This window comes from Pseudopipra pipra, chromosome 2, assembly GCF_036250125.1.
Source record: "Pseudopipra pipra isolate bDixPip1 chromosome 2, bDixPip1.hap1, whole genome shotgun sequence".
NCBI classification, from domain to species: Eukaryota; Metazoa; Chordata; class Aves; order Passeriformes; family Pipridae; genus Pseudopipra; species Pseudopipra pipra.
This window is the reverse complement of record NC_087550.1, coordinates 113,728,261-113,747,064: the sequence shown is the minus strand read 5'-3', so window position 1 is coordinate 113,747,064 and position 18,804 is coordinate 113,728,261. Positions and strand designations below refer to the sequence as shown.

The window sequence follows — 18,804 nt, the reverse complement described above, 5'->3', positions numbered from 1 at the left end:
TCTTATCCACTAAAACTCTCAGATATATGTTTTAAGTCCTCTTGATTTCAAGGTTCGCATGTGTCCTGAATTAAGCTGCTTTTTTATAATTATTTTATCATCATTATCAATCATAAAGAGTGTTTTGGGCTTAGATAAAAGGGCCATGGTTGCAAAACATCTTAGAACAGAAAATATGCCAACCATCTTGAGCTGTGGAAAGAAAGATTAGTGTGGATAGTAGGAGAAAGTCCAGCCTCTGAAAAGCAATCACTGCAATGGTGTACATTCAGATAAGGTTCAAGGAGTCTCTTGAATGTTGTCCTTGATGCCTGAATGGCTCTCAGATATTAAGGTGGTGCAGTTTACTTGGTCACTAAGATTCAGTTTTTATTAAGACTCCTTGCATGTAGGTCTATATAGATTCAGTTGTTTAGTATTTTCAGTAAGCATTTAATGTTTTTAAATACCTTTCCAGGAGGGAAGGGATACAGTGGAAGGGGAGAAGGGTTTTTTTAAAGTATATATTCTTTTTCTCTTAGTTTTTTCTCATGTCCAAGAGAAAGGCAGGAGCAGAGTTGTCTGTTTCTAATAGTCAAGCAATAGGCAGAGCCTTAAGCCTAGAATTAAATAATTAGAAACCTTCCCTCCAGATCAGTAACTCATGCCAGTCTTTCTAGTGACCAGCACTTCAAATGATATTTAATCCAGGTTATTGCACTGCTGACAGCAAACATTCTTTCCGTTGGGGTGCATCAAATGCTAGTTGCAGTTGTAATTAACAACTTGGATTTCAGAAGGTGTTCTGCTTATTTTTACCTATTTTTCTTTGTCTAAAAATCAGCCAGTACACTGTATATGGGTCAAAATATATTCTATTCACTGGTATGTACATTAAAAATCAAAAAGTGTTAGGACAGTGTGATATAGCATCGTAACGGGTAAATAATCTGTGCTTTATAAATATTTCAAATTGTGTTTGAGGGTTGCAAAGAAATGCTGCTTTGTGGCGTGGCAAACCACTGGCCATGGGACTGAGAATATTTCCAGGGGGTGGATTTATCTTGGGAAGGAGGCAAAGCAGAGCCTGCAGCACTGGTGGAGGCCGGGCAGTGCAGCAGGACACCAGGTTGGAAAGCCGAGTCTGGCACTTGGCAAAATGCACTCGTGAGGAATCATAACCCTTCCTTGTGACCGTAAAAAAAAAAAACCAAAAAAAACGGTCAGAGGTCCGGAGGGCATTTGTGTGTTTGCTTTACCTGTGCACTTTGCCCTGGTTATGTGACTTTTCCAGACACTATTTATATTTTAAGCAACGTGAGATCGCGGCTGGGCCTGTGAAGGACGTGAGGGGTGGTTTGCACGTGAGGGTCAGGACGTGCTCGTTGCTCCCCTCCGAATGCGGTCTGGCTGCTTTAGCAATGCCTTCCTAATCTTTGAACATACTCGTGTGTGCTGGACACGTCTGGGGGGGCAGCAGGGTGTGCAAACACGCAAGGATCTCACCAGCTGTGTCGTGTGCTGGTGATACTGTGGGGTGCTCCATTTGTAGAAGAGTCCTGGATTAAGGAGAAGGCATGAATGCGGAGTCAGCCAGTTCTTCAGGGCACTGAGCCTGAGGTGTGTGAGGAGAAGGTGTTGGTGAAGTCAGAGAAGCTGCTTCTCTGCTGTGCCTGAAGGTCCCGGACCCATCTGGACAGCGTGTGGTTCCTCTGCTCCTGGAGCAGCATTCCCTGTGGTGGGTAAGCCAGAAATGCTTCCTATGGACCTCTGTGCCGGGCAGCTGCAAGTCTCTGGTGCTGCAGGGTTAGCTGCTGTCTAGGAAGAGTTGCGCAACCTTATTTCTCATTTTGATATAAGTGGTTTGGGATCTGGTGTTTTAAAGTGATGGTTGTGCTGGGGAGCAAGGCGGAGCTGGGAACTTGTTAAAGAAAAATGGTAATAATAGAATCATAGGATGTTAAGGGGTTGAGAGGGACTTTAAAGATCACCTAATCCCAACCCCCATGCCGTGAGAGAGGACACCTTCCACTAGACCAGGTTGCCTCAGGCTTTATCCAACCTGGCCTTGAACACTGTCAAGGCTGGGGCATCCACAACTTCCCTGGGCAACTTGTTGCAGTGTCTCACCACCCTCACAGTAATGAATTTCTTCCTAACATCTAACCTAAATTTCCCCTCTTTTGATTTGTACCCATTGCACCTTGTCCTATCACTACAATGCCCTTACATGTTACCTCTGGAGTGTGTATGAGGTCTTAATCTATTTACCACTGAATGTGCTACACTTGGGATGCCCTGCCAGTGTGGAATTGTATTTTCCATGTGCCAGTACATATTTTAACCTTTAGTTATTAATATTGTTTTATGGGTTCTGTATTCCTGAAAGAGCAATTCTTTTTTAAATCTGTCACCTGCCTAGGAAAAGGTGCCTTTACATTTGAATTTTTGCTTTCTCTGAGGATAATAAGACAGCTTTTACTTCCTATGATATGTCAAAATAAATGAATGTGATTGATGTAGAGTGGCATCTCACTTCTTTTTAGTTTTCGAGGGTAGGAAGTGGCTCTACTGTTCCATTTTAGCCTCTTGTGGCATCTGGGAAATAAGAATGAGAGAAAATCTAACCTTATGCTGAGACTGACTAGGAGGTGTGAAAACAAAGTTCTGACATGTAGATGTGACTGAATCTTTTTGGTGGAGCTTGAAGGCAGTCAGTCTTACTGCAGGACCCAGATCTGTCAAATTGAAATAAAAATAAGAGGTCTGGTTTCTCAGGATTTGACTGTTCATTTATCTCTCTTTTCTTTGCCTTTCTTTGTGTTTAGGAATTTTATACAGAGAAAGGAAAAATATAAAACTTTCTTGCTTGGACAGTGTTAGAGTCCTACAGTAAAATGTTGTGATTTCTTTTTTTTTTTTATTTCCCTTTGATTTTAAAATTTTAAAAACTGTGCTGTGAAATTAAGCTGGAAAGCAGTAGGTAGATTAAAAAGGAATACTCTTTTAACACAAATAATAGAGCTCCCAGGAGCAGAGCAACTGGAAGCACAGGGAAAGGCACACGCAAGAAGGAATAAATCTCTTTGACTGTGCTGTTGAACACTCAGAAGTCTTTCTGCATGGGGTGTGAGTAAATTGCCAGCTGTCTTTAGTGTTCAGAAAGAATTACTCCCCTCTCCTTGAGTCATTCTGGAGTCATTCAAGTCTATCTATACATTAGCAGGGCTTTTTCTGTCTCTCCTCCTGATACCTCCAGAGTGAACACTGCTTGGGACCACTTCATGCAGCGTGAGGATCACTGAGCTGATCCAGAGTAGTATTGCACAAGTTGTAAAGAGACCCTGTGGGATTGATGGAGGAAGACAAGCATGTTTTCGAATGTCTGTGTTTTTTGTGGGGGTTTTGTCTTTTTGTGTGTGTGTGTTTTGTTTTTTAAATCTGAAGTAGAAGAAACTGTGTGGATGAAGCATAAGTTGGAAGCAAAAGAGGATGTACCAAAACCGCCTGCTTTTACTTCCCTAAGACTTTTAGGAGGCTTATTTTCCCTAAGTTAGTTTTTGCTCATGGTTTTTCGTGTACATGTATGATGCCGTGTGTATTTTCTGCCTTTTTCTGCCTTTGATAGTGCTTGGCTGCAGTAAGTGTAAGCTTTTATGCAGTGTTTACCTACTCATAATTTTCTCTTCGTGTGTTTTGCTGTATGTGATTTTTTTTTTAAAGCAAAGACAGGAGTAAACGTGGATCTGGTGAGGGAATTGATCCCTCTGTCCGCCTTCCCCAGCGAGGCACCATCCCATGCCTAGCAGAGGTGAGAGAAGGCTGCTGTGCTGCCCTAAATAAACTTTCTTACTGTGTTCAGAGAGGCTGATTGGTTTCATTGATAGAGCTGTAAGCGAGACAAACCAGCCTGCTGTAAAGCCTCTGTGCCTAATGAATCAATCAGTACATTTTGATCTGTCCTATGTAGTTTTCCACCTCAGCTACTCTTGACTATAAAGTTCTGAACCTACACCATTATGTGGCAAAACCCTTTCAATTTGGTTATTGTTACTTGATCCTGTAGTTGTTGCTTAAAGAAGCCAGTAGAAAGAGCCTGGCTAGGTAGTCCCTTGCTTATGTGTCCCTATACCTGGTGTCTCCTTTCCTTTGGCATGGATCACAACACCTGCACACATCTGATCCCCCACAGAGCTGGTGTCCAGGTAAAGTTTCGCTGCTTTACCTTGTCATGGAGCTCAAAACAAGTAAATGAACAACAGCTGCATTGGTCAGGGCAGCTTACAAAAGAATACAGTGAGTTTAAAAGAGCATCTGCTTTCACATTTCACTTGGGACGGGGGATCACTAAGTGTAAGGATTTGTCACCTGTAAGGCTGAGTGTGACTGTGACTGGGGGCATTTTTAGGTGTAGCATTTTTCTGTCATGTGGCATTGTGTCCTGCCTACCCAACACAAGACCAGTCACAGTGCCATGTGGCCAGCTGGGGCCAGGTTCTCTTGTATGGAAAACTCACTTTAGAAATACTCAGTGGTCTGGAAAAACAAGCAAACAAAGTTGTTACCTTTTCCCTTGTGGCCCTTCCATATCCCCTCTCCAGCCCCAGTCTCCCTCACAGCATTGTTTTCTCTTGTTCCATTTCTTTTCTTCCTCCCATGCATCTTCTACTAAAAGAAATAAATTTATTACTGTATACCCTTTCACTTTCTCTTTCTAGGCTGCTTTTACTCATTCTACTTCATTATCAGTATGGTTTATTTGTTTCCCTCTCTATATTTTTCTGTACTTTCTCTTACTTTCTTTTCCTTCTCTTTCATTCCCCGTCCCCTTTGCACACCTACCCCTTGGCTTCTCGAGTCACAATCCAAAAGTACAGGGTGTAGGAATTATCCCAAGGCTAGCCCCATATCTCATAAATCTGTATGCAAGCTGTAATTTGCCTTCAAGGAAAACTTCAAAACTTGATTTAAAGAAATGGTTAGTCAGGAAGACTATCCTGGCCCTCAGCAAGTTGTTCCATGGTCTGGTGATTTTTGCTGAAGTATATGGCTTGTGACCTGAATTTTTTTTTTTTTTTTCAGTTCCATCCAGAAGCTGATGGCTCTTGTTTACCAAGCTTTAGTTTCAGCAGCTGAGGTTTAATCTGCTGTAAAACTTGCTTCCATGGGGCAACATAGACTGTGACCAAGTTTGTTGGTTTGTTCTGGTTGGTTGCTTTTTTTTCTTTAAACTTGAAACATCTGTCCTTGTTGAGTCTCCTGCTGAAGACTTGTTTTCTAGTGGTTGAAAGTGTTTGTGAAGCTCTTCCACACACACTTTTTAGTCTGTGAACATAATCTTTGAGCTACTGAAGGCAGAACTGGACGTGGAGCTGTGAATGCATGACAACCTCATCTCCTGTTTGGATCAGCTACACCAGCCCCCTGTTTTAAGGACTGTCCCAGCATCTGATGATGGGAAAATATGTCCCAGCATATTTTCCTCTTCACCGTTTCCCCAAGACTTTTATGCCTAATTTTTTATGCCTTTTGGATAGAGGGACTGACAGGTTTGAAAGCCATTGAGCAAATAGTGGAAGGCTGTTATTATGGTTCTACTCTTCAGGCTGGCTTTGGAGGGGGCAGTGATCCCAAGTCATGAGTCTCACCAGTCTCTGGGAATTAGCTGTGTACATAGAGCCCTCCCTTTGTTTTCAGTGGCTCAGCATTTAGAATTAAAAAAGCTGCTGCATTGCTTTCCTGGTTTACTATATAGGTTTTTGTGGGCAAAGTAATCCTTTTGCTCACCTGGAAAAAAATCAGTGAGAAAACCAACAGCAATCATGCACAGGTCTCTGTATTATTAAAATCTTAATAGATAGGCAGAGTGTAATGGTTTTATTTGTACTACAACAGTAAGGTCCTATTTGCTTTAAGCCTTTTATTTCGCAGGACTGGAAATAAGCATTGGAGGCTGCTGATTTTTCAATTCATGAAGGTAGTGCTGGAAGATAGTTGAGGAGAATGAGTGCTTTTTTACCACCCCTCAGTTTGACAGTCACACCAACTCTGTTCTGTGGAAAACTGGCTCTTGCCTTGGAAAGGTCGTTCACGTGTTCAAATAACAGTGTGCAGGAACAAAAAACTCTTTCAGAGCAGGTGTCCAGAGATGCAGTAGAAGATACCTGCTTGCCTGTTATTATACCTGTCACCACAGAAATCTGGTGAATGAGTCTCCAGTTGCCAGCAGGAGAAAGAAGTTACAGTGAACAATAAATAAGAGGCCCGTGGGGAGCGCCCAAGGCATCGTCTTTCACGCAGATTGAAAGCTCTTTTCTACTGTGCAGGAAAGGAACAAATAAGTAAAACGTTTGTATGCCACTGATGGGACACACGTGAAGCATTAGGAAAAATTAAAAGGTCGGGTTACTTGCAGTTCTCTGAAGTTAGATCCTTATCTCTGTACTGACAGAACTGAGAACAGGTTTTATTTACTTTTCAGAAAAAGGAGAGGACCAGTCAGTCTGGCATAGGAATACAAACCTACTTCTGTTCCTCGAAGTCTAAAAATTGCTTGGTGGAATAGATTCTATAGTGTGAAAAGCCCTTGAAGCACACATATGTTTGCAGTTGTAATTTTTCATTACATGATTCTTTGCCTTTGCATGGAGAGTACAGTAGTCCTGGGAGTGGGCTGTTATCTGTCACTGAAAATTTTGTAGATGGGGAGACTGTATTAGTCCAGTGGTAAGCCAGTGTTTGGTTGAACAAAAATATGAAATGCAGTATTGCTCCATAATGTTACTCTATTCCATTAAGGCAGCTTGGAAATAAAGGCCATCAAAGCTGGAACTAACCTGTACCTTTTATTATGGGTCTCGTTTAACAGATCTGTAGTGTAGGCTCTTCACTGTTGTCTAGTCTCTGATGTCCAGTGTGTTGTAGGAATTTTTTCTAAGGACACCACGTTTTTGCAAGTGAGAGCTCCAGTACCAGTTCCTGCAATTCTTTTCTCCTTTGCAGTTTCCATTTTGGGGCTGCTGTCAGACAGCAAGGTGGAACCATCGTTTGGTGGCACAATCCTGAGAATCACTAAGGTATTTAAGCTGCAGCAGGCGAGTGTGGGGCTGTGCAGCCTGGTTGCTCAGGCTGTTGAGCTGCAGTGGTGCTCAGCTGATCCAGATGGAGGAAGAAATTGGAACTGCTGTGTCTGGATCCTTTACCTGCAGCAGCCTGTCCTGGAGATGTTTTTGCCTATGGAAATGAACATATATAGGCTATAGTGGCCCAACCTGGTGCTTTGTACTCTTGTTTTATTCTGAGGATTTTTTCAGGGGTTTTATAAAATAATTTTATAGAAAACACTACAAATTCATTTTTGTATTTAATCTTATGGAAGGTTACTGAGCAAAGTTAACAGTACAGACTTTAAGCCAGTGAACCTCAAGGTGCTCCAAAAACTATCCTTAAACTAGTACAGATTTTGTGAAATACAGATGTGGATATGTGACAAACTCATCACTTTTGGGTGCACATGATTGCAGTCTCTCAAGGGTAGTGTCATCTATATGAGTTTCCCTTTATGTTTGCCATGTGATACAGAATGTTTTCTGTCTTGCTGTTACTTGCATGTACAGTACCAAAAGCCTTGGGTTTTCCTCTCCCAGCATTTTATAGTTGGAAAGCCTGTGGGTTTCCTAAGGGAATGTTCTTGTTCCTTACGTGCTATAGGATGTGTTTGGCTGGGGATAAGGATTTTGGCCAAGAACACTGCACCAAAATGTTATCCACATGATGGGCTGCTCCTGCATCAAATTCAGCAGCTGTTTCCTCATATTTCTGTCTTCTGCAGCACTGTCCTCTGCCAATTCTCCCTTTTCTCCCTAAGGAAAATGCACACTGGTGAGCTGATTCATCAGTCCAGTGATTAGCTGTGCTCAAATTAGTCCTTTCCCAAGGCTTCAGAGTGTTGTCCAAACATGAGCAGGAATGGATGGTTCTAGGTATTAGTGTACAGCTCTGGTCAGGATTTATCCTGTGTGTTTCTGGGGGTCCTCAGATTTATCCTTGATGTTTCCCATCTGGAAATAAAACCATTTCTATCCCCTTTCCAGGCAGCTGCCAGATCTGCTTAGTCCACTCCCTACATTGACCTCTTGTTTCCTTCCATCCTTGCCCCTCCCAGTTTGGCTGTTCCCTGCTGTCCACTACTTGAACCCTAAAAAAGAAGTGAACTGCCTGATAAAGAGATATATTCCTTTTGTTCTGCAGCTGTTTCTTCCCTCTTGGGGAGCCAACACTGAGGCCCACCAGAGGATTTACATCTAGATGGTGATAATGCGAGTGCATGTGAGATCTGGTATCTCTCAGATTTCAGTGGCTCGTGGCTGGGGGGATAGATCAGCACGTGTATGTAGTGCAGGAGCAGTGGAAAAAAAGGAGTAGAACAAGAAATCACTGAAAAAAATATTTCAGTCTCTAATATATTTATAAATATTTGGGGGTTTCTCCCACCTTCAGTTAAAATATTGCTCCTCACCTCCCTTCAGTTTCTTTTAGCAGCATTGGTCTAACTTGGATTAGTGCTTCAAGTAGCAGTGGCTGCATTGCCTGGCAAGGTGCTGCCAAGGTGGAGTCCTGCCCGTGCCTTAAGCTCTTCATGTGGCTTGTGAATCAGCACAAAGGCCACTGAAGAAGAAATAGACTTCTACAGCAACTTGCCCTGAGCCCATGGGATTCAGATCCCGAGAGGCTGATTAATACTAGCTCTGTGTTTGAATACCTCTGGGTGTTTGAATGTCATGTTTGGAGGAGGAAGGGAGAAAATATACCCATGTGAAATGTTCAGACTCAGGATATTGCTCAAACTGGAAATCAAAGGACTGTATGATACGCTTTTCTGTCCTTATCAGTAGTTCAAATAGACATGCTAATCTCTGCTTTTTTCTGGTAGCTGTGGTGATAGTAAGCACAGTGAGAAAGGTACATATTGTAGGGAAGGGAAGATTGAAAATGTACCTGCCCATCAGGTACCTGAAGCAGTAGTTTATTATTAAGACAAACAAACCCCCAAGCAACAGAACTGTACTGCAGCATGGCACATAATACTCATAATGCCTTTTAGCAGAAGTCAGCTCTTCCCCACAGTGCCAGTGCTGGGCTCTGGCTGGGATTTTGGAGCTCTTCTCTGTGGATTCTTCTCTACAGAAGAGAGAATCCCTTTGCCAGGGGAGTCATGACTGGCTGTATCTGCTTTAACCACGCGTGCAGTGCAGTAGGAGCAGGTCAGAAAAGCAGATTCCAGTTTTGCTTGCTTTGTTTGCTTAATGTTCTTTGCATTTGAGTTATCCTACTCCCTGGAATGGCCATCCTCCCTCTGTGTGTGCTGCAGAGCTCTCTGAAGGAAAGCTGTCCCCCAGCCTCTGTTTCTTGGACTGTTGCTCCAGGAAGTGTCAAATTATCCTCTTCCCTGTTTCACAGGGATGATTCTAGAATGTCATTGCCTTGTCAGTACTATCTGTGTAAACCTCTTGTGGGAACAAACTTTATTTCTCTCCCTGCTCACTTGAGTGACCTGTGCAACCTGCTGTCTGAATCCCTGCTTGATTCCCGAGATTAGTGTGGCGTCAGGAGGGATGGGTGGTTTTCACCATCAACTGCTCAAGGAGCTCATCCAAAAAAAAGTCTCACCTTCCTGGACATCCTGTTGTTTGGGGAAGAAGGTAGAAGAAGGAGCTTTCTCTGAAATTTTGCAGCTGCTTTCTCTGGCCCAGAGAAGGAGCTTGGTCCAGTCGGATGCCATTGCTCTCGATAGGTGAAATGACCAGGAGTGGGCACAGACCTTTGCTGTGTGAAGAGGCACAGTCAAGACTTTCTGCCACCTGATGGTATGGCATCTCTACTGCCCCTGAATGGAATTTGAGAAGCCCTCATCATCATCTCATGGCTGGGCTTCGCGAACGAAGATTTGGGAAAGGCTCTATCCACGTTTGTTACAAGCACGCTGGTGGCTGATAAGGCCAATGCAAGATAGACACGTCCGATTGCAAAAGGCACAGCAGGAAGACTCCTTATGTGGTATATTCTGCAAGGCACGATTCTTTCTGCGTTGTCTTTTCTCCTCGAGAGTGATCCTGTGTGCGTTTGAGAAGCCCAGACCTTGTACAAGTTCCTACTATAAGTGGTGAGCTGATGTGGGATGAGCAGGTCAAGGTTATGGTCATGGTTTCCAAGGCTGTCTTCCAAACCTTTTACCTCCAAGTAGTGGGAGTTAACACAGAAAGCAGTGGGAGTTAATAAAGTTAACAAGGTAACCTGGGCCTTTGCCCTCTGTGGATCTCCAGGCAGTGTGAGCAGTATTGATTCCAAGCTGGTGCCTGGACCAGAACTGCTGTTAAAGAAACAGTGGGGGCAGACCTTTGCCAGTCCTGCTGACTTCAGACCATGGAAGGGTGTTTCCAGGCCAGGGCCTCATATCTGGCCTTTCTGAAGTGTAACATCCTGCCTGGTTCTGCCTCCACAAAAGGCTGGACTCAAATACCTTCAGTGCCCTGTGAGTCGCAGGTGGCTGCTGTGGACACTGGGGATGTAATTTCAGCCTCTCACATCTGCTTCCAGAAGGTGGAACATGCAGCATGGCTCTCATTTAGGACACTTACACAGAGGAAAACCACTGTGATCAGTGTTGGGGAGTGGGGGAACAAAACTATGTGCCGTGACTTATTAGTGTGTGAACACTGCTGAATAAAAAGCAAGAGATTCCTGATGGGCTCTGGATCTCCTTAACCTGCCCCCTCCTTGTTTCCGTGCGTGTGTCTACGCTCTGTTCCTGGTGGCACTCAAATCAACCACCCCTCTTTGTCCCCTTTGATCAGCCTTGATGTTTTTGAGAGGCCTCAGTGGAAGACAAAGCAGATTGCAAAGGATTGAGAGCTGGTGGTTAACATCAAATATAAAAGTGCAATACTTATAAAAGTGCAAAGGGTGCCACTTAGCCCTTTGTTTAGTGTGTGGCATACAAGGTATTACATAAATTTGTGACAGATGAAGAGACTCTAACTGCTTGGGGCATACAGGAGAGCTCTGCAGAGGTGCAGCCTGCCTGTTGTCTTGGATGCTTTGTGTCACCAGTGGGGTTTAGGTGGATCTTCTGATTTGGTTTCATCCAAAGGGAATCTGTTTTGTGAACACCAAAATCATCCTGTGATCCAATCTGCAGAAGCAATAGGGCTTTCCCTTCAAAAGCAGACGGGTGCTGTGGATTAATGTGCTGGTTTAGATCAATTGACTCTGCAGCTTCCCTGGTGCCTTTGATGCTGGCTCTGGCTGGGACTCAGGGGTCCTCTTGCTGGACTTCCCTTGTTGCTTTTTCCACCTTCTCATAGTAGGGGCAGGTGCTGGAGGTCATGTTGCAATCTTAATTCCTCTGAAAGAAGCTGTTTTCGTCCCTCATGTGCTCTTGATTACAGAATGGCCATGCAGGGAGTGACCCCCTTGGTTGTTTGTGTCCTTGGGAGTTTTGTGTTTGTGGCCTGTGTTGAGGAACCAGCTCGGATCTGCAAGGTGTCTGCACGGCTCTGCTCAGAGAAGCACATCACAGAGCAGAGCAGGGTGTGTGAGCAATTCTGTCCTTACAGATGGGGTTTACCTGGCTGTGTCCTGGCCTTTCACTGCACAGGTTGTGTGTGGTCAGTTTGACACCCAAATACTTACAAAATCCATAAAACAGCTAAATTTGGGCATTAATTAATAGAGCAAAAAGGCAGACTGCAGAGAGGCAAACTCCATTTCATTCACAGTGCAGGTTTCTGAACAAACTTCCCTTGACGTGCTTATTCTGGAATTTAATCCATTTTGAAAAAGAGATTATCCAGTTCACAAAAAGTAGACAGGCTGTCTCAAAAATAATTTTCATGTGAACTAAATGACTTTTAATCTAGGAAACAAGAATAAATTTGATGTGCTGCTCTTTTGTCCCACAGATGTCTTAAGCAAACTCTAACTTTATTTTGGTTAGTATATGTGTTTTATTGTTTGTTTTTAATAACTAGAGAGAGTATATAGAATTTGATTTATTTCTTTCTAAGGTTTTGGATGCTTTTTCTGCCTTGCTTTTGGTTACTTTACAATGATAAAGAAACTATTTTTTTGGTAGTAGAGGAGGAACAACAGTAAGAGAATTGCCTTTTTTGGTGAATTTTATGTGGCTATGAGGAGATGATTCTTGAATTCAAACTAGATATTTTCTGGTCTTCAGTTTTCTACAGAAGACTAAAATGAAATCACAGCTGCATGGGAAACATTTTAATCAGTGAGGAAAAAGATTTCAAAACTAGGTAGGGGAGTTAGCTGGGTTTGCTCAAGGAAAAGCCTTCAGAGCAGCTTGTTTTAAAAATTGCATAAAATTGACCTGGAGTCATTCTGGCTTCAGTAGTGCAATAGTGATGCAGGGCAAGGTCTCTGAAGACAAACACACAAAGGTCAGTCTGAGAGAGAGGTAATTGGGGCACACGTGGTTTTAACTTGGAAACTTGGAAAGCCTACAGTTTTTTTTTCTTTTGAAAATCTGTACTTTTACCTTGTGCAAAGTTGCAGACTCAGGTGATTTGCACTGCGTGAAGGTAATAATAACCTGCCACTGACCAAATCTGTTCATCTGATACCAGTGTGTGTGCTGAGTATGATTTCATGCTCTGGAGTCCCTCCACCATCTGTTGTTTGCACTGGGATCAGAGAGCTGTCACTGTGTAGGTAATGCCAGTTGTAAAATACTTGGAGGGTATGACTGAGTGATGAGGCATGTCTGTCCTGTAGGTAGGGAATACCTGGAAGGAAGACAGAGTCCTTCAAGGTCAGAGGGGAGAGAGAAGTTCCAAGTTAATATACAGAGGTACCTATTATCTTTCCCCACTCCTATCCCAACTTCTGCCGTTTGGACGAGTACGTTGAGAGATCTAGCATAGTTCAAAAATCTAAAATAACTGTGGGTAGATAACAGGTATCTTTCTAGAGCAGGAAATTAAAAATACAACTTTTCTTCCTAATTTTGTGTATGTTAGGCCCTGTCTTAAACTATTTTCTCTTTCTTTTTAAATGACAGTTTACAAACAACTAGAAGAAGTTTCCTTGACACGGCTCTTTCCACATAAATAAGCCACACCTTCGATTAACTGTATTCTGTCTTTGAAAATTAATCTGCAGATAATTTGCATAAGATCAGAGGCATGAGGTTATTGGGGTAAACACATTGGAGGAAAAGGGGCAGGAGCCTTCCGGGCAAGAATATGACAGGTACGAGGAAAGACAAATAAGGAAGAGATAAGTAGCCTTTTATTGCCTGAGTATTTGTATGACCTGAGCTGCTGCTGTTCCTGGTGACTTGAGGCTTTGTGGAAGTGTGATGTGTTCTGGAGTTGAGGACTGTGGGTTTGTTTTGTTTTTTAAGATATACTGAGGGTTTTTGAGGGGGGTTAGGCAATTAAAAATACCTGAAAGTGGCAGTTTTCAAGCATGAGTCTGAAGCACTGCATTTAAAAAGAATGACACAGAGATTATACTGAGGAGTTTGCTTTCTGGGAGAGTTGGTTTGTTGGTTTCAGGGGTTTTTTTAAGCACCTTTTTGAAACTGAGGAAACATTCTCCTGTGTGCACTTATGCCATTAGACTTGTGTGGTTGGATGGGTGGTGTGATCCACCTGTTGCAGTGCTCAGTAGCTAGGATTCATAAAGCAGACTTCCCAGTAGAATGTATTTTCTGGTAATGTCTCATCAGAGGTTGTGCTTTTTTTAGATAGACATAAAGGAATAAATATAGAACAACTCAGGTGCTAAAAATAACCACTTGCATTGACGTCTACTTTTTTATTTCTTTAAAAGAGACCTTTTGGATATTTAGCAAGATGCTTCATATCTGCCTAGAATCATTTTGGCTGCAATGTTGAGGGAGAGACAAGTCAGCTGATCTTAGAAAATAGCTTATCTTGGTTTGATTGAAGAGTGCAATGTGGGAATAGAGCAGATGCCGAGGAAGAGACTTGATGTGGGTAATGGAATGAGAAGTTGGTTTAATTACTGCAGCTGTAGAAGCTGGGCATTTACAGTTTTAAAGATCAGAAGACTGCTCAGCTCATGTGTTTATGGGAAAAAAAAAAAGGTACTAAATACTTCAGTCAAACCCTAAGATACATAATGGATCTCACAGAAAAGATGGTCCCTTGATAGAAAAGCTGCTTGCACTGAATGGCTTCAGTTACAATCCAGGACATAGTAATCCTGGCATCCTTTTAAGTGTGAGGGAAAGAATAATCTTTCAAAAGGCCTCTAATCTTAGAAGCTGAGATTTTCGTAGTGGGAAAGAGGTGGATTTTGGAGTAATTCTCAATTTGCAGATGATGATCTGCTGTGGACACGATTCCTTGTGCACAGTTGGCCACTCGATTCCGTTCTGAATAGTCCTTTGAGATCTGTGGTGTGAGAGTGAATCAGCTAACACATTTAAATCAGTTTAAGATTAGGTTATTCCTTCAGTGCCCTGTCATACGTGAACTTTGAAATTCATAAATTCAGTGTGCCACATTCCTTTATGTACAAACTGTGCATCAGTATCCAGAAACACCAGGGTCAGCCCAAACAAGTGTGTGCTACCCACCACCTGGTGCTGTCAGGAGTGGGTTGTGTGGTGCATGGAGAGGAAGGGGCCAGGCCTTTTTGGCATCTCACAGGTTGTGCAGCATCAGACAGATGCTGGTTTATGATGGTTGGGGCAAACCATTCCTGCAGACCATTTCAGGGCCATGGCTGCATCCTCCCGCTCAGCCGTAGCCTCCCTTTCCCTGGGAGTACATCCCTTGGTGCTGCTGTGGCTGCTTCTCCCTTTGAAGTTAATAACAGGTCAGATGTAAATTGCAGAGTAGACATAAAAATAGCTGGCACCTGCTTCAGTCACGCTGGGCTGGGGTGAGCTGGGGCCCCGGAGCTGAAGGAGTGAGAGTGATCTGGTGAGGTTTTCTCCGCCTGTTACAGGTGGAGCAGCCCTGGCCCTGGGGAGGAGCACGGACAGACCCTTGGCAGGGCTGTTCTCTGAGCTCCTGCAAGATTAATAAAACACTCATGCCGTGCCACCCTTTGATCGCAAGTATTTTTGTCTCCTCAGCCTCGTGCTCTGTTTGACTTGTTTGGTTTTTTTTTCCCCCTCTGCTTTTAAACAAATTCTCTCTCTTGCTGTGTTTGACTGAGGTAGGACAGTGTAAAGATAATGCTTCCTCTTAGGAATTAGATTGTTATTTTAGATTGCAACTAGCTCAAGCTTCATCAGGCTTCTGGAAATCTATTATTCGTGTATATTTCTGATTAATTGAAAATGCTATGAGGATGGTATTTAAAAACTTTCCATGTGTAAACAAGGGAAAAAAGACCATTTGGTAGTCCAGTGTACAGGTTCTCCTGGAGAAGATGAACTGGGCCTTCTCTGGCTCAACTGTTAGCTCTGTTGAAGATTGTATTTTTAATTTTTTTATTGTTATTGTATTGTTAGACACTGTTCCTTGGAGAGGATTATTCATATCTGCAGTATGAGTATTCATACCTATAGTATGAGTATGCATATCTATAATTTTTTGAGATCCTGAAGAGGTGATGCTTTAAAATTATCGCCTCATTCGCTGCAGAATGGCTTCATCCATAACAAAGAATAATATTATTTTTCTCAGGATATAGGTGTGTTTCACTGTTCTTTCCTTGTTTATGGTGCTGAGTGAGATATGATAGCAAAGGCAGCTTTTTTCACTGTTGCCTGTTCAGGGCTTACCTGTAGCAGTTGAGAATTTTAAAGTTTTCTTTAAAAGGCTTTACTTTCTTAATGCAGAATGCTAAGTATTTTGGACAGGAAACAAGCTTAATTAATTTAAGTGCTTTATAATATATTTTATTTCTAAAATGCTACTCCTGTTCATTAAAGTTCTTAACTAGATTGACATTCTAGATCCTTTTAATTTCATTCGTATTTGAATTAAGAGTAGCGAATAAACAGAAATACCTGTAGTTTAGTTTAATCTAACCAGGGAGGGAGTAAAATAGCTAAGGAGGAGGATCCCTCAGCTATGAACAGCTGCCAGAGGGGTTTGTGCCCAGTGCTGGGATGTGACTGTCCCCTGGGGTTGGCTGGTTCCAGCACTGGAAGCAGTAGGTGCTCTGTAAATAACGTGAAAGCTTGAGCGATATCCAGGACGGGGTGGACAACAGTGCTGAGGGACAGTGTCGGAGAATATTTTTAGCCAGGCCTTGCTTGGCTTGTGACCCTGGTGACAGCCTCTTGCTAAAAGGGACTTAAGGTAGACAGGGAAAGGGGTGGGGTGCGTGTGGGTGAGCTCAAGGTGACGAGAGTCTGGCGTGTTGGGATGTGCGGGTCGCTGGGAGTTTTAATCCTGATGTGAGTAATGCTTCACCTACAGGTTTTCATTTTGGAACCTTACAGATTCAAAGCTGCCAAAGACTCACTGCAATTCTCAGATCTCATGAGGTAGCTTCCTATTAACTTTGTGAGTTCCTAAGAAAATGATTAATTTGGAGTAACTGGAGAGTCTGCTTGTGGAAGATCAGAGCATGAAAGTTAATGATCAATTGCTTCTCATTACTGAGTAATTATGAAGAACTGTGTTTAGGAGTTTTATTTTTTCCTGGCTGAAGTCCATTTAAAGACTTACAGCTCTAAAACCTACCTAAAAATTTATTGCACAGCAAAGAAAATGTCAGAGCAATAGGAGAAAAGCTTGTGCAGCACCTGGAGGGGGCAGTGCAGGGACCCACAGACCCAGAGTTTGGGGCAGGACACAAAATGAAGGTGGCAGAGGAACACTGAAATGAAAGGTACATGCTGTGATGAAGGTCAGCCAGAAAAAAAAAATCATTGAAGGATGTTTACAGCTGGAATTTGTTTTGTTTTGTTTTTTAAGACTTGAAAAGTGAAAGAAGAAGGGAAACTAGGAAGTTAAGCTTATCCCTTACCCTGCAGGTCATTCCCGTATGTTTCCCACACTCCACAGCAGGTCTCTCTATATAGTATTTAAGTGCTGAGTACAGCACCTCTCCTTGTTTCTATGTCCTTTATGTAGCTCTGTGTTCTGCTATTGCCATAAAATTTTTCTATAATGGGCTTATTATAAGCAAAAGTGTATTCCAGAGTTTAAAATAAAAAAAAAATACCTGGGATTATTCTGAATACAACAGACTTGCATAATATATCAAGATAAAGAAAAAAAGGTGTATAGTAATGGCCATTTAGAAAAATAATTTGAGTCATTTTTCAGAGCCTACTTCTTCCCAGTTGTGAATTTAGGCAATTCTTGTATGAAGTATGAATGAGCTTGCATCAACATTCAAGATTTATTCACAATTTAAATTTCATTAATAAACCCAGCTAAGACCCAAGCATTCCCAAAGACAAGGAAATACAGAAACCTTGCCTAAGGCTGCTCAAATTCCCCTCTTATACTTCCTCTTTTATGCTGTTTTTCATTTAGGCCTTTAATCAGGGATAAGTCAGGGAAAACCTCTGAGGTAACTAGGCTGTAAGAAACTGCAGATAAATGATTATCTGTCTGGACTGTAATTGGGATAATATTTCCCAGGACAGGGCACACTTACCTTTGTTCAAAGATGTTCTGCTGTGGTTGTTTAGGGCAGCTGTGACTTTCCCATCCTACATCACTTCACACAGCCATGGTCTCCTGTCCTGTATTTGAAGCTTGGAGTGAGAGGAAAGCTTTCCAGCACAGTAGTGCTATATAGGCATTTGAGTTAGTAAACTTGCTGAGGACTTGTCTTACTTCTGCTCTCTAGTAGCAAAAGAGTTACCAGCCTCTTTTAACCAAGAATAATTCAACTTCTTCAGCTTGGACTGGGGTTGTGCAGCAGTCCTGCTGCAGTGATCCTGGGCACTGTCTCCTCCTCCAGGTGCCTCCAGCCATTGGCACTGCAGGAAGGACCATGTGCAACTGCTTCAGCCCCAGCAGTTCACAGGTGGGAAATTCCAGTGCATTTTCCTGCCTATAAACAATAAATAATAAGAGCCATGGGAAGAACCCACCTTCTTCAGGAAGTTAAACTAACACCCTGGGCTGTGGATTGGAGTGGTTGAAGTGCAGGCTATGGGAGCAGTGATCCCTGGCAGAAGGCTGGGATGGACAAGAGGGGGCAGTAATGTTTTAGGATGCCACAGCTGAACCTGGTCAAGGATGTTTTTCCATCAGAACTCTGGCTCCACAGAAGGTTATGGACAGGGTTAAGTGTAACTGGTGGGCTGCTGGTGCTCCAGCTCGCTCATGATGAGTGAAAAGAGAACTCTCTTGAGTCATAAGGCCACAGATACATTCACCCACTTCATTCTTGCTTATCTGTTCCCTGTCTTACAACTGAAGGGTTTGGTTGCAAATTGCAATGGAAAATTAACCGCTTTGTTTGCTGCAGAAGTGTAATTTCCATCTTGGAAAGGGAGAGGGTTTGTCTGTCATTTGTCCATCTAGGTCAGTAGTCTGGTTTATAGTGGATGTCTTAAAAAAGGATTTACAGTCAACACAATGACTGGTATTTGCTCTGTCATTTCCATGTCATTAATAATTCCAATTGTCAGTCTACTCACAGCCATGGCAAGAAGGTTCACAGTTCAGTTATGAATTATGAGGGAGGAAAAAACATTTCTGATTGCTCGTTGTATACCCATCATAACTTACTGATATCCTCTCTGTTTTTCCTTCTGTGACTAAAGACTTCCTTTTCTGAAAGCACTTTCAAGTCAATCATTTCCAATTATCCTTAGGGAAACAATTATTTTTTAGAGGCTTTCCTTCTCAA

At 42.6% G+C, this 18,804-nt stretch overlaps 1 protein-coding gene across 7 annotated transcripts in view; it reads left to right on the top strand.

Annotated features, from left to right (window-relative positions):
* AGPAT3 (1-acylglycerol-3-phosphate O-acyltransferase 3) overlaps window positions 1-18,804 on the top strand; it is an 84,774-nt gene that overhangs the window by 15,763 nt on the left and 50,207 nt on the right. Inside the window, exon 1 of one of the 7 annotated variants that reach the window (XM_064646963.1) lies at window positions 1,308-1,717. The exons of 3 other annotated variants lie outside the window; for them this stretch is intronic. The gene's annotated coding sequence lies outside the window, so the exon portion shown is untranslated. Of the gene's footprint in view, window positions 1-1,307; window positions 1,722-18,804 lie in introns of those variants that run through there. 3 more of the 7 variants (XM_064646962.1, XM_064646959.1, XM_064646958.1) reach the window with 3 other exon arrangements.